This window comes from Rhea americana, unplaced genomic scaffold (assembly GCF_003343005.1).
Source record: "Rhea americana isolate MKP2758 unplaced genomic scaffold, rheAme1 scaffold_53, whole genome shotgun sequence".
Taxonomy (NCBI): Eukaryota; Metazoa; Chordata; class Aves; order Rheiformes; family Rheidae; genus Rhea; species Rhea americana.
Genome location: NW_028186679.1, coordinates 5,354,421 through 5,368,587, shown reverse-complemented (window position 1 = coordinate 5,368,587; position 14,167 = coordinate 5,354,421). Strand labels below are relative to the sequence as shown.

General features: G+C 38.9%; 1 protein-coding gene across 1 annotated transcript in view; it reads left to right on the top strand.

Annotated features, from left to right (window-relative positions):
• CACNB2 (calcium voltage-gated channel auxiliary subunit beta 2) overlaps positions 1-14,167 on the top strand; it is a 262,022-nt gene that overhangs the window by 11,971 nt on the left and 235,884 nt on the right. The gene's annotated exons all lie outside the window — the stretch shown is intronic.

The window sequence follows — 14,167 nt, the reverse complement described above, 5'->3', positions numbered from 1 at the left end:
TTTTTTTTGCTTTCTTGTTAGAGTCTGTTTTGTTTTTCGGCAGGGAGGCACCTGGCTTCCTTCTCTACCTGGTTGTCTTGCTTGTTTCTCAGTCGCAGAACATTTAATGAACCTGTTGCTGTTATATTTGTTGTATCACTAGATGATTATTCTGTTTGTAATTTTTTTTCTGCTTAATCTTGCTGAGATCATGTTAGCAGGTGTTGATTAATCTGTAGATTTGATAATGGTGGGTCACTATTGCATGGCAGTGCTTGGCATAGGTATGAAGTGATCGTGGGAGTTCATCAGTGACAGTAAACAACATGAAGGTGGAATTTCTTGTTTGTAGTACTTTGTCCTGTTTAAAAATACCCTGAGAAAAAGAAGACAAAGTACAGCCCTGTATGTTTAGGGGTGACAACATGGTCTCTCAGTTCAAAGGAGCCATTGTAAAGAAATTTGTGTCACTGTTTTCCTTAGCTTCTCATGGAAGCTGAGTTCATCTTGGAACAGTTTTAGCAGAGTATATGTGTTTATTTTATACCAGCTGCCCGCTGTTCTCATTTGCCTGGATGAGGTCTATCTCTTAACCTTCAAACATGTGAGATAGCAGTAATTTTGGCTGCTGGTTTCCCAGCCCTGACAACTGAGCCAAAACCCTGCAGATATACAGTGTTAGTCTTTGTTAGCTCCACGTGTCAGAATAAGCTATAAGCTTGTCTTAAGGATCTCTGCTTGCTTGAGAGCAAAGAGGATATAGCATGGAGTGGCAATAATCAAGCACGTAGATATTGAGCTGGACTTCCCCAGTCAATGCAGTTCTAGCTGACTGTCAAGACTGTGGAGCATTACTCATCAAATCCTCAAACAAACATAAAAGCAGGGTAGGTGAACTGCAGTCTAAAATTATCTATATCTTTCCCTTGGCTATAAAGGGAGCAGAGAGCATGACTAGCTCAGGTGTAAATTTGTAGAGTGGGGGTTTATGTATTTAACTGGGGTAAATCCAAATTTAGGAGGTATATGAGTGATATGACATGGATGAGTGAAAGGTGAAATTGCATCAGTGAAAAATCAGAGATACCAGAGATTTTAATGGATTGCTATAGCTATCAAGCAAACTCAGTTTCAAAATGTTATTGTCACTAAAGCTGAATGCTGAAGGGATGTTAAAGGATAGATACATGTTGTACAGTATTGTTTAAAAAAATCACAAAACATTCTTAGTCAGTATTACAGGAAGAGCAGTTTGAGTTGTAGCAGATGTGTGGATATGTAGGAGAAGTGTGTCTTCCAGTTGTTGCTACCAGGTTTATTTTAGAAGTTATGACTTGCATCTTCGGCACAGTCTTGCTCTGGTTCTCCTTTGTGGACAGCTTGGTCTTCTCCTGTACTAATGAGGAGTTGCCAGTTGCATGACAGGATGCTAGATGTCCTGGATGTTAAATAGAATAGAGGCAGTTGTTTTCTGCTAGCAAGGCTTGTGCATCCGTCCTAGACTCTTGTAGCTCAGTGCTGTGCATGAACTATTTCTGTACCTGCATCTGTCTCTGAAGAATTTTTTAATTTGGTAAAAAAGATCATAATTGTTCTGCTATAACCATTTATTTATAGGAGAAGAAGTAAAACCAGGATTTTGATGTTTTTCCTGGGGTGGGTGAATAGACAARTTAAGAATGCTTCAGAAAAGCACAGTGGACAAATGAATCCCAACCAGCAGCAACAATGATATATCCGTTTATTTTAATTTATTCTGTTATTGCTTTCTTAAAACTGGGAAGCTGCTCTTAAACTGAGAGAGCTGAGAAAGGCATACAGGTTCTTTTTGTAAGCATTAATGTAAAGTGAAATTTTTCTAACAGGAAAGTATATTGGTGCAGGATCAGAGAAGACAATTATGTCTAATCCTGAAGAAAAGTATGTTTGTGTGAGGCAATGAAGATATTGTGTAAGAGCCAGTTAACTTGCTGCATATAGAATTCAGTCATTTGAATCCACAGAGCCACTGGCCAGTGAAATCAAAGCTGCTGCTCCAGGGGACAGGGAATCAGTTTCTGTTACTAATATATTACTTATATTACTTACAAAGCTTTATTGTGTCTGCATCTTACTATTTCCGTAAGGACATATGCACTTCTGGCTCCAATATGTACCTGGCAAGTTTCCTGCTATGCATACCAAATGCTTCGGTAGTAAAAATAATGCCAACTTAGTTTTATTTGAATGAAGGAGGACAAAGTAACATTTCATTCAAATTGCTTGAAAATGCCTGCTGTTGTATAAGGGTGATGAAACTTGCGCTAACAGCTCTGCACAGAGTGATCTTTCCTATTTAAATCTATTTTTCAGAATGCTGAAGTAGAGCAGAGTGATAGTTTTGTTACTAGTATGTATAAAAGAAGCATTAAACTGAAGCAGGAATAAATTTGTGGATGTAAAATACAATTTAAAAAAGGTTCTTCTCAAGCTGATTGGATCTCGTCTGTACTGTGAATGTTATCTGTTGATAGAGATTTTTATTTCTATTTATTACTTGGGTACTGTAGAACTTTAAGGTCTTAGGAGAGTGTTTTGGATCATTTTCTAATCTGCTAATATTAGCAGAACCATTTGTTTAGTTTTGTCTCCAGAATATTATTGATGATTTTGGAGCATAAAAAAATAACGCCTTTGCCTTCCTTTTACTTGCTAGCAGTTACTATTTGATTTTCAGCAGCAGCAGATGAAGGAAGAATTTTTTCCTGTCTTATTGTGAAGTTGTATTGACAATCAAGCAATTTATTTGGGAAGCTGAAGCCCCACTGCACACACGCTTTAATCAGCTCCTAACTGACTTTTACTGTTGTCTTTAGGGAGCTAAAGAACATTGCGTTATATGGTTTTCATCATCTTTTCTGAGCTCTGGAGTGATAAGCAGCTTGTTTTTAGGGTTAGCTATGAAAGACTTTGAATGGGATCAGATCTGTACTTGCTGCCATTTTGACTGACGCATGGTAATGACTTTGTTCCCAAGGGTTTTTCAAAATRCGGATCAGAGAAAATATTTTGCAGACAATGCTATGGCACTTCCTAGCAACATTATTTTAAGCGAATTGCATGTTCTGGTAGCATTACATGTTTTGTGGCTGTACTTCAGGACCTGTCTTTGTTGAGGTTTTATTTTAAATCCTAATGATTAACCACAGAGGCACTCTTAAGTTATTGGTATTTCTATGTATTGCAAAGACAGATTAAATTTTGAAATAGCCTGTAGACTGTGAACTTTATTCCTGATATATTTAAGGTTTTATAAATCTTTTTTTTTTGTCGTTAAATATTGGCTCTATGCCCATTACACTATGTTCACTCAAAACACAGCTATAAATAATTACATTGGGAATTTGTTATCCTTCTGTTTTCCTTTAAGGGCACTTGCCTAATTGTGTAATTACCTACTGAATTTTATGAATGGTGAATCTAAGATTCGCAGTAAAAAATTATTTTAAAATATTGACTTAGGTCTTTTCATAAACATGCCTCTTAATCTTGAGCACACCAGAGAAACACGTAATGCCAGAAATTAATTCTTATTCTTTTAATTGATTTTTCACAGATAGGACTTTCCTATATCTAATTTTCCTTTTCATGAAGGCATGAACTTCTGTTTCAGATTCTACCGACAATCTCCCCGTAAGTCTGTTTGTGTGTTGTGCTGCTGTACAGTGGGCACAAGTACTAGCTTTATCCTTCATGATGCCCACTGCTGACAGTCTTGTACTGATGAACTGCTCGTGCTTTCTCTGCTAAGACTACTATTGCTTCTCAAAGACTATGTGTGAACAAGATTGTGGCTAACCAGAAAATCTAAGTTACAAAGAAAATAAAAAACTCCACTCTTTCAAATTAATRCTTCTTTGTGTGCCTCTAGCTGCAAGATAGCTTGCTTTCTGGAGAGGAAAGGAGTTTTTCATTCTTGCCAATGCCTTTAGCTTTTACACATAGCAAAATGCTGTATGTTAGGAATTTTTAGAGGCATTGCACAAAGAATACAACGTTCGTAAAAGAAGAATGGATGAAAAAGCTGGAGAAACAGGGATTCATAAGAATATGTCAGTTCAGTTATTGATGTAGAATGARTTTCATTACTGGCTGATATCATCTCAATTCCTCAGTCATGTGGCAAAAACTAAGTAAATGAGGGGTAGGAGGAGGAGGAAAGATTTTTTAAAAAGGAATGGATTAGGAATGCGTGGCTGCAGGAAGGAAGCGGGGAGGGAGGAGAAAGGGACTTTCCCTTTTGGCGACCAAATGCTGTTAAGCCAATTGTGAAACTGCGCTTCTAGGCCCTGGGACATGGGAAAATCACATTAACTCATTGGGCTATATGTCTCCTCATCTGTAGCAAGGGTTTGAAAAGTCTCCTTTTTTGGCCGGGAGAGAATAGAACAGATGCCCCTATAAAGCATGGGATTTTGGCATGCATGACTGGAGGGGAGATGGCTGAGAAAAAACCCAGTGGAAAGGAAGTTCATTTGCAGACTTCAGTTCTTTCATGGGTCCTTTTTGCCTCAAATGGTTTCTAAGAATAGAAATCAAAATGCTGCCATGTGTTTAAAAAAAAACCCTCAAACCAAAGCAAACAGGCAAAGTATCGTAAAACTCTTCTTATTCATCCTTTTAGTCTTTTCATATTTCTCAAAACAGGGTGTGAGAACATTACAGGGAGGAACAACTAAAAATACTCCATTATTAAAACTGCAGGATAGGAGTTCTGCGTACGGCCTTCGGCTGGCATGCGTGTGTGATGTTACTTTGCAGACATCAGCTTTGCGGCTTTGCTGAATGTGTGGTTGAAGACTTCTCCGTCCTAATGCATAATACAGAGAATGAGCAGAAAAGCTTGAGTGTAGCTGTGTTTTTAGGCTATATCTTTGGCCAAACATCGGCARGACTGGTGACTACTCTCTGGCAGTTTCTCTCTTGCAGTTTTATTTGAAGCAGCTTGTGTTTTGCATGCAGTACACCTAGCAAAGATGGGGAAGAACTGCTTTAGAGCTGATCTGAGAACCTCCTTGCCTGTATTTGTTGGTCTTTTGGATGGGGTGTAGCAGGAGTTGTGAGAAAAAAACTACACAGTTGTAAACACTTAAGATCAAAATAAGAAATAGGATTGAATGAAAATCAAGTGTTTTGTTTTATTTTGCCCCCTGTTTCTCCCAGGAAATTGTCTGTGGTTTCTGGTTCTCATGTACAGCATTGTCTTGCCCAAAATAATAATTTTGAGCCTTGTGGCTGTATGTAAGATACTATCATATGCTGTCATAGATGTCTTCAAGTATATTAAGCACAGACATACAAAGTGTCTGCAATGAGAAGAGACCTCCGCTGCATATATTTAATTAGAGCTAATGTAGAAACTGTCAAAAATACCTTATGAAGATAGGTAAGGTGTTTTGACAATTTTGACAATTTATTCTTAAAGGCCTATTTAATTGGAGTGGATTTGTTCTAATTTTTGGGGTGTTTTTGTGGAGAAAGCTATTAGAAAAAACTTCTTTAAATAAGGCCTTGATATGTGGTTTTCGGAGAAATAAAATATTTAAAGTCATTTACAAAGTTCAATTTATATTCATGCATAAATACACCGTAAACATAACTACTGACTTAATTCCTTTTACAGAAATGGAAATCTGATTTTTTTTTCTCCTTATGCTGTTGCACTGATTGTCAGGGCTTGCAGTTATGCTATATGGTTTTGATTGGGAACGAATGCCTAACACAAGGGAATAGTTTGGTCCTCTTTAGAGCAAATGTCATCTTACACTCCAAAATACAAGCAGTTTTAAGGAAAAATAAAACTCTGTTTTGCAGACTTTTGCAACTGTTTTGCAGCAAGCTGGTTCAGTTTTGCTTCTGCATGGAGTGTAGCCACTTCTTGTGGCTGACAGGGTTCAGGGAAAAAAGGAAGGTACTTTGCGATTAGGGATCTATTAAATGTTTTGTCTTTTAGAATACGCCACCAGTACATTCATGTTCAAATTCAGGAATGATTGGTTTTGTGCATTTCTAAGTAAATACATTAAAACATATACAAGTGCCATTTCTAACCAATTAGTTATGAAGTTGCCAGTTTTATAGGCAAGTGCAGCATAGAGCTGTCTTCTCTTGGGCATTTTACTTAGACAGGACTTCCTGCACTGATTATATGTTTCTGAAGATTAGAATGTGGCTTTTTCCTCTGATCTCACTCAGATTTGTTTTTGGTGGATTATCAGGTTAATTGAAAAGCTTCATGCTGCACTACTTTTAAAATTAATTGTGAATCTTCTAACAAATTTATAATAAAACTTTTTTTTCTAGGCATTGAATTGCAGAGTCACTTCCATATATGCCCAGTTAGTGCTCAGATTTTCACTGATAATCGCACATTATTTTAGTCGATATAAATATGACTGGTTTGAAAAATTATAGAACCTGAAACAGTCCTAGGTATATGAAAGACTGGAAGATTTTTTCTTAAAATCTGATAATGTGGAATATATAAATTCTCCTCTCTGCAAAAGGAGATCATTAATAATACTTTACAGATACATAGCATCAATTATAAGCTTCATGTAAACCTGTAGTCACCATATGTAATAAATAATTTTCATCAGATGCTTTACCATAGGGTAGTCAGGTCTTGGGCAGGAGAGTGAACTGGTTCTTGTAATGAGTTGAGAGCTGAAAAGGAGAGGATGGAGGATGTGGAAGAAAAGAAATGTGTCTGTATATGCTCTTTTTATCTTTCCTCTTATTGCCTCCAGTGGTACTTTTGAGTTTTCAGTTGTTTTTTAAATTGGACCAAAAAATATTTTCTAAATCTGGGAAGTCTGTTGCAGGACGAAAACTAAACCTGATTTAGTGCCAAATGGGCTTAAGACTCCATGTCTTTTTGGTTAGAAATATAGCTTTAAGCCACAGTGGATCAGGTGGCTCTGAGGTCTGCATAGCAGATGCTGCTTTTGGAGGGGTTGAGCTAGAGGCAGACACCGTTATTCCTCTAGAAACAGTGAAGCATGGCTAGTGTGGTTTATTCTTTCTACAAACCATTAAAGTTTGGTAAGTATTCAGTATTTTTCCTTGACTAATTTTCTTAAAACATCTTATTGTATGCATCGATCTCTGGAAGATAAACCATTCCTTGTCTACCTTCCTTGACCTTATTTATTCTTTAGGAATTCTTTTGAAACAGTATACATGTCAAGGGAATGTTTGGTTATAATGAAAAAGATTAAAGATTCTTCCACATTGTCCTTGAAATAGCTGGAGAGGAAATTGCTGGAGTTATGAAAGAATATAATCAAAAGTCGGTCAGTTTTACACATCTCTTCCCAACGTTTGCTACAATTTATCCATCATCTGCCATCAATACTGGAATGAAAATAAGATGTTTTCTTAAGCTACTTGTATTGTAAAATTTTCCATGATGTTTGCTCAAACTGTGTCAGCAATTTGGGGTTGATATCAAAGGGTAAAATTTGCAAAATCTTTCTGTTCTTATTATTGTCTGAGATAAGGGCACACTGAAACATTGTTACACAAATGACAAAGAAAATAAGCATATTAATAGATTTTGACCAACTGTTTGACATATTGTTAGTGTATTTTGAGATCTGAATATAGAAAACGAGTTAACATCTTATATAATAAATAAGTGTGGTGATGGTTTGAGATGAAACCTCAGAATCAGATGTTCAGAGCCAAGCAGAGCAGAAATGGCATCAGTCTGAGCCCTAAGAAGCCGTGATTCACTGCAGATAATCTGGAAGAACTGGCAGCATGTTGTACACTTTTTTTACGGAAACAATTCTTCGAGATGTAAGATTTTTCTAATCTTTTTGATTAATTGCTCAAGAGCAAAGGCTACTTGTACTAGTACTTATTTTTTTGTGCAGTGTTCAGCCTCCATGTGATACGTATTTATCTGAGAAAAAATGCATGCATTTAGAAAAAATCTTGAACGTACATTATTAGGCTAAGTACTGTTGAAAGGTTTGAAGAAATGAAGTAGCCTTGGCTAAGCTATGCAARCTGAAGCCACAAACCTTCCCAAATTTTGCTCATAATAGGCACCAGAGGTGAAGAGGGGTTGTGCCCATTACTCAGCTGCAGTTTAGCAGCTTCCTCAAGTTTTGAAGCAAATCTGCCACTGCCCATTTCATGATGTTCATGATTTTCAGAAGATGGCTCTCTCTCTTTGCGTTCATTTCCTCAATACTATGCTTAAATTAGCTAAGTGGTTCAGTAGTGCTGTATTAAAGCTTGTATTGAAAGTTTTCCGTTTAGTACAAAGCATGCACTTAGGTAAACCAGAATGACTGCTTCTAAATCTCTTTGATTCAGATGCACACAAGGATKCAGTGCTAGTGAATGGAAATTGTGCAGGGGAACTGTGCACTTTCAGAAAATGTGTGACTGCCAAATGAATTTCAGAGCCTGGGATTCGTACCGGCCTGCATCCGGTGTTTTGACTGAGAGATGCAGATGATCTGCTTCACACTTTGAGATGCTGATTCCTGCCTGCCCTGAACTGCTTGTAACTAACAGCATTACTCTCACATTTAGGTCTACAAACTCCTCAGCTTCTGCATCAGGAGGTCTTGCTGGGAGGCTACCTGTAAAGATGATGTTCATAAATTTAGAGGARGATTCCTAACTAAGATTTTTCTCAAAAGCACGGCGGCTTTACTTTTCCAGTCCTCCTCAGAGTCACATCTCAGCTGAGCAGACTTCTTTAGTATTTCTTCATCTGTTTGTTCAACTATGTATGATGCTGGGTGGACCACTGGTTTTAGACAAGTGCAGAACCCCCCGTGGCTATGCGAATATCTCTTGAAGAGTCATTCTTGGTATATTCTGAGCGTATGTAACATTTGTCCTCCTTCTCTGGTTGACTGAACCTTGGATGCTTATTATACTACTTACTATTTTTGTCCTGGATTGGATTTGGTGACTTGGGAACATTGTTGCATATATGGTGGGCCTGCAGAAGCTTCTCATGTCTGAAACTGTGTTCCTTGGCTTGTGTGTTCTTGTCCCAGCATAACTGTGCATTCCTAGCTATGACGATGTTCATAGAGATGGTAACATTTTTGTAAGAAATGTCCTCCTACAAGAAAGAGCTTTTACAGTAAACTACTTATGGTGTTCCTATCATTCATTCAGAATAAATTTCTTTTCAGTAAATGCATTCTGGTGAGTTTTAAGTTCTCTCATCATTTTCTTGCTTTTTGCACAGAGGTGTTTGAATCATAGAATCATAGAATCAGAGAATCAGTAAGGTTGGAAGGGACCTCTGGAGATCATCTAGTCCAGCCTCCCTGCTCAGCAGGGTCACCTAGAGCATGTTAGACAGGGTTGCATCCAGGCAGGCCTTGAARATCTCCAGAGAAGGAGACTCCACAACCTCTCTGGGCAACTTGTTCCAGTGCTCCGTCACTCTCACAGGAAAGAAATAACCCATCACGGTCAGGCAGAACTTCCTGTGCTTCAATTTCTGCCCATTGCCTCTTGTCCTCCTCTTGTCCTGTCACACAGGACAACTGAAAAGAGTTTGTCCCCATGCCCTTGACACCCTCCCTTCAGGTACTTGTACACATTGATAAGATCCCCCCTCAGTCTTCTCTCCCCCAGGCTGAACAGGCCCAGCTCTCGCAGCCGTTCCTCATGGGGCAGRTGCTCCAGCCCTCTGATCATCTTTGTAGCCCTACGCTGGACTCTCCAGTAGCTCCATGTCTCTGTTGTCCTGGGGAGCCCAGAACTGGAYRCAGWACTCGAGATGAGGCCTCAGCAGGGCTGAGGAGAGGGGCAGGATCACCTCCCTCCACCTGCTGGCAACACTCTTCCTAATGCACCCCAGGAGACCATTGGCCTTCTTGGCCACAAGGGCACATTGCTGGCTCATGGTCAACTTGTCGTCCACCAGCACTCCCAGGTCYTTCTCTGCAGAGCTGCTCTCCAGAAGGTCAGCCCCCAGCTTGTACTGGGGCCTAGGGTTATTTCTCCCTAGGTGCAGGACCCTGCCTTTGCCCTTGTTGAACCTCATGAGGTTCCTCTCCGCCCAGCTCTCCAGCCTCTCCAGGTCTCTCTGAATGGCAGCACAGCCCTCAGGTGTGTCAGCCACTCCTCCCAGCTTGGGATCATCAGCAAACTTGCTGAGGAGATACTCTGTCCCCTCATCCGGGTCATTGATGAAGAAGTTGAACAGGATGGGAAACAGTACGGAGTCCTGGGAGAYGCCACTAGTCACAGACCTCCAACTAGACTCCACACCACTGATGACGACCCTCTGAGCTCTACCTTTCAGCCAGTTCTCAATCCACCTCACTGTCCACTTGTCCACACTTCCTGATCTTGCTTAGGAGGATGTTATGGGAGACAGTGTCAAAAGCCTTGCTGAAGTGAAGGTACACACCGTCCACTGCTCTCCCCTCATCTCCCCAGCCAGTCATTCCATCAGAGAAGGCTATCAGATTGCTTAAGCAGGATTTCCCCTTGGTGAGTCCATACTGGCCTCTTCTGATCACCTTCCTATTATGTCACTTTTTTAAGATTTGTTTAAAAAAGTTCAAAAGAATGTATACATCTTTTTTTTAGTATCTTTCAGAACTAGTGTACAAGTTAATAGATTTTTTTTCTGTTTTGTGTATTTGACTGAATAGCTTGTATAGTAGATACAACTATCATAAATTCTACTGAAACCCTATGAACAGGCTATGTGAGTTGCACTGTCTTGAAAAAGATCTGAGAAATGTCATCTTTCCTCCAGTGGTGCTCGATCCTWTTCTCCTCCACTCACAGCTAGGACCTCTAGTGGCAACACTAGAAAATGAAAATTCTAAACCAGAACCTAAAACTACAACAAAGAATGAGAAGCAACGCCAATTCTCTACACTGCCTCTATGACATCTCATAAGTATAGTTTTTTACATGCAAATAATACTCATTAACTGCTTATCAGCCACAGTCATATCTATTATTAGCTTCTGTTGAGATATATTTCTTCATTTACAGTAAGTTACTGAAATTTTTTGATTAACTCTTTGTGATTGATGAAAAGGATATTTTTTGAAATTTGGACCTAATATTTCTGCAAGACTGCTTGATGTGGACATCTCATGTAACTCACAGCCTCATGGTAGTGATGTGCACAGTGTTAACTGTGTGTTAAGGTTTGTGGGCTCCATAGATGTGRTACTGAGCAAGAGGCTCAAGACTGTGAGCAACTTGTTCTTTGAGTAGTTGAATGAAGGCAGAGTATTTGCAAGGTGTGAAGGTAGATATAAGGATTTATGAGCGGTGCTTTATTTCATCAGTCCATATTCCATTCCCCAAAGGAGATACGTTACCTAAGAGTTATCTGTTGCATCCTTAGCAAGGAGTTATCCTTTTTTTTCCTTCCTCTTGGCAGAGTTCTCTGGAAGGAAGTAGTAATTCTAGAAGAAGTTAGAAGTAATTCCTTTGTTGTCTGTATTTGACTTTGAGAGCAGCATTTCAGAGGATCACAGTCGCTTGTTTCTGGCAATCAGTTAATTTTCTTTAAATATCTTGTAGACTGCCATCATCTCAGACTAATGGATATGAGATATAATTATTAGAGTGGGATTGTTTGCATATATCCTGCCTATTTCCATACATCTTCTTCCATACTTTTTGAATGACTTATATCTCGAGGACTGATATCATAAATAATTACTTAATGATACCAAGAAAAGGACTTCTAATTTAAAAGTCATTGCTAAAAAATAAAAAAATGAATAACATTCACCTAGGACCAAAGTTCTGATACTTTTTGTGACAAAATAAAGCTCAAGATGGTTATATTCACATTTATAATTTTCTCATTTGAACCTGGAGATTTTCTTTGCATCTTTCAGACCCTGGGCTGTCTACTTGTAAGTGTTGGTAGGTACAGAAATCTTAGCTACTTCCTATTTGATCATGAGTATTTTAAGCAGAAAGTTCTTTTCGTCTATGAATATATATGTATCCCAAATTTCTCTTCTTCTGTGTGTGTGTGTGTGTATGTGTATATATACATGCATTTGGTATTCTACCAAACTCCTGGCAGTCTGAGATACACAGTAGTGTAACATTTTATCTTTGCAGCAAATTCTCACTATTCAGAGTGTATCTGAGCACATACTTAATTTGGCCCCTCTTATATGCCTGAAAGTTAATATGGAGAAATTGAGTTTAACACCACTTCAGAATTTGGCATTTAATCTTCTCTTCCTCTTTGTACCAGAAATTGGCTTTCCACCTTGGCAGAATTCATCTTGTCAGTCCAGAGTTGAATTCTTATAGTACACTCTGAAAATCCTTTGRTGTCCTTTGACATGTGATGTCATGCACTTTTTGTTATGCTGTACTTTTCTCTAAGCAGAGTCAGYTTTTGAGGATATCTTATTAGTTCTTACCTCCTGAAATGTTAAAAGGGGCCCAGACACACTGAAAAAACCTCTGTCTTTTGTACATCATTTCCTGCTTGTAATTATAGCTAAAGATGTTCCATTTTTGATGTGGGGAAGCACTTGTGGATGAGTTACGTTTAGCTTGGGGATACTGGTCACCAGGGGAAACAGAGATACATGCTAATAATGAAAAACACTGCTGCAGTATTTGCTTGATTAAATAAGAGGGAAAGTTCTCTGTTCAGTTATGGGAGCTGGCTTTGTATTTGTTGATAGATCTTTCCTGTATTTGTGCTTTTATCACCTCTGCAGAACAACTGATGAACAAAAAGTGCAAAAGTTTCGCCGTTGTCTCCCTGTCAGGAATGGGAGTCAGTCCTCTGGRTGGTTTTTAAATGTATCTGCTTGTACTTCACAGCTGTTCTAAGACAAATGTATGTTGTTCAAAAAGTGGCAGTGATCAGCTGTTAATTTTTGTGTTGTAAAAAACACTCATATATTTATGCTTACCAGTTCTGTTGATCCTGCATGCCATTTACAAGTACAGACGGACCTTAGCTAGATGTTAATATTAACTCYGCTGTTCCCAAGGCAGTGTTCATTTTCCAGCATTTGGAAATTTTAGGTCAGTCAGCTTATAGCTCTGGAGCAATTTATGCCTCAGAAAAGGAGAGTTCTTCATTTAGAAATCCATTGCCTGACTATTGAGTAGACGTTGGACTTAGGAAAGTCCTATTCCTAGTTTATACAAAATATATTAAATAGAAAGTTTCTAAGCAAACCTTCTCGGCAATGCACATAAGATTTTATTTTCCATGTTAAAAAAAGATCACTCTGTTTATAAGACTGGTATTATTCATGGTTATTCAGAACACATACCTGATGTCAAGAAGCTGCATCTTAAAATTAATCTGGCCAACATTTACTTCTGTGCTTACTCTGAGTCTCACTCAGTGATTTTTCTCTGCTAGCTATTTATAAGGCTTTTTTAAAGCTCTTGCTAAAGTGGTTCTGCCAGCTCTGGAATAAGAGTTTAACTTGGTCTTATTTGTACTAATGGACCTTTCTTTCAAGTCTGTGTTTAGCTGTGTACACATTATTACATTTTTTTCTGTGCAAATGGTATTTCAACTCAAGAGTTGGAAATAAAATAGCCCTTAAATTTCCAGTAAGACAGAATGTCTCTCAAAATATATCGTCAATTTTAGTGTATAAGTCATCCCCAATGCAGAACACTATCAAAATCTTAAGTATGTGTTAACCCATTTCTGTCTACTTGGAAAAGTGCTTCTCCTTGATTCGTGGTTCAGTGATGAGCATATTTTACCATCTACTAGGGTAAAGAAATGCTTCTCAGACCTGTGGGTCAGCTGCTGAAGAGTTACCTTCCCAACAGGAGCTGCTCACWCGTGCCGCACGCTGCTCAGCTCGCCGTCGGGGAAGCATCTTGACGTGGTAGCCAGCCGAGCGCGTCTCCTGACCCACCTCAGGAGATGTCTGGTGACCGGCCAGCAGCCAGGAGGCCTGTGCGTTTTGCTGGCACAATGTTTCAGGTCCAGTGGGGCATGCCAGTTCTCATCCACAGCAGACCGTAGGAGTAGTCATGTGGATATGTACTATATATAGTACAGGCTAGTGCTAAGGAGTTTAGTTTAAGACATTACCATGCCAGAAACTAGAGAACTTGGGATGCCTTAGGCCTTGTGGTCTTATCTGAGGTGTGCGCAGTTCCTGGGTTTGGTGCACACCCC